Consider the following 1,990-nt stretch of genomic DNA (forward strand, 5'->3'; position numbering starts at 1 on the left):
ATAAATCATACTCATGGGTAGAGGGAACATCTCTAAGGCTTGATGGTTCCAGTGGCTTGTTTGGGAAAACACTGGCTCCACCTTCTCCTTGGCCCCTGTTAGTGTGGCCTCTGGGGCTGAGAGATGTTTCAGGTAAATAGATTAAGGCTCTGCTGAGCGAAGAAGCTAGAGGATCCGTGTTTCTCTTTAAGGTGGAAAAGGCATGGGGGGGAGGGGGTGGTTGGGGGGTGTGGCACCCTGTATATGTCTGCCCAAATTTTGAAAAAGAAAATGTGTTGGGGAAAATACTTGTTCACCCATGGTCACAGCAGCGTTATTCAGATAGCTTAAAGGTGGAAACAACCCAAGTGTCTGTCGACAGATGAACAGAGCAACACAATGTGGTCCATCCAGACAATGGGATATTCAGCCTTCAAACAGAAGGAAATTCTGACCCATGCACAGCATGGATGAACCTGGAGGACATTATGCTCAGTGAGATAAGTCAGGCTGATTTTGGCTATTATGAAGAGATGTCATTTTTAATAGCTGCACCAAATGAACATATCATGATTTGCTTAAACATTCCCCTCCTGTTAGATATTTAGATTTCTTTCAAAAATTATAAATTATAATGAGGTAAAATGTTCCTGAACAGTAGGGATTTTGTTCCTCCCAAGAATGGAGTTTCTCAGTCAAAGGGCATGACATTGGAAGGAATTTAAAACTTTGATATGAAAGGTAATGTTCCATCAGAGCTCTGTCAGTTTCCCTCTCATTGTAAACAAAGGAGCCCTACTCACCCCTCCTAAGTCAGGACTGTGCCTTCTCATTTAAAAAAATACGTTTCTGCACATGGATATAAGTTTTACAGGTTTCTTTCTGTGACATTTGTTTCCTCCACTGCTGTTCTTTCATTTTCTCATTCATTCAGCCTGTTTATTGAACACCTGCTGTGTGCCATGGGCACTCATGTCTTCCTGATGTCTACCACTGAGGATGTTGAGAGCTATTCACTGTTCAATCAGCAAATACCACCTTCCCTGAGAGAAACCAAAAACGAACCAGAAGTTGTCACTTCATGTGATGAGGGTGGCTCTGAGCCCTAGTCCCAGATTGGTCCTTTAAAGTATTTAGCCATGGGGTGTCAGGATGGCTCACCTGACCTTCTTGAGACTCTATAAAACTGGATTTAAATTAGCAACTCCAACTTGCAGAGCTGTGGGAGAACTCAGTAATAAAAGAAATTTTTTAACTCTTGCTGCACAGAAAGGTTCAGCCTCAGGGACATGGGCACGAAGGAGGGCAGGTACGAGGGTGAAAACCAGTGATCAAAGTGAAAAGTCACACGTGAACAGTGACCCCAAATGCCTTCCCCATCTCAGCTTCTAGGTCCTGGCTATCTCCCAGTGCATGCTCTGTGCACACTGACATGTTCCACTTCCCCTGGGGGCACTCGCCACCCTGCCCCACCATCCTGGGATGTCCCTGGGGCTCCAACCTGTCAGAAGCTCAGGTGGTGACCAGGTTTCCCTATCTGAGCCCCACTACACCCCTTGAAATTTTTGATGAAGATTTGGGAAAACTGCAGGGAAACTCCTGGTGGGGGGTCTGCAGGCAGAGAGCCCCCCAACACAGCTTGGCCGACCTCTCCTTCAGGAAGCTTCCAGGGGCCCCCATCCCTCCCACTGATGGTCCCACTGTGTATCTCCTGGACCAGGCCAGGGTGGGTCCCATGAGTGGCCTGGGGCATGTGTGAAATGAAGGCTTCTCTGCCAAGTCCTGCAGGTGGGTGGGATCTGCAGAGCCAGGCTTCTCTGCACCCCCTGGAAGCTCTGTGGGAATGACCTGAGGGTGACCACACCTGAAGCACAGCCCCAGGGCAGCACCAACTACTCCACATCCTCTCCACTGGTGGCCTCAGAGACTTGGGGAGAAATGCCAGCAGGTAGAGCGCCCCTGAAAGCCCAGCAGGGTCACCTGCACCCCAAGCCAAGGACTGAATGGTCCA

Source organism: Miniopterus natalensis, chromosome 4, assembly GCF_054644295.1.
Source record: "Miniopterus natalensis isolate mMinNat1 chromosome 4, mMinNat1.hap1, whole genome shotgun sequence".
Taxonomy (NCBI): Eukaryota; Metazoa; Chordata; class Mammalia; order Chiroptera; family Miniopteridae; genus Miniopterus; species Miniopterus natalensis.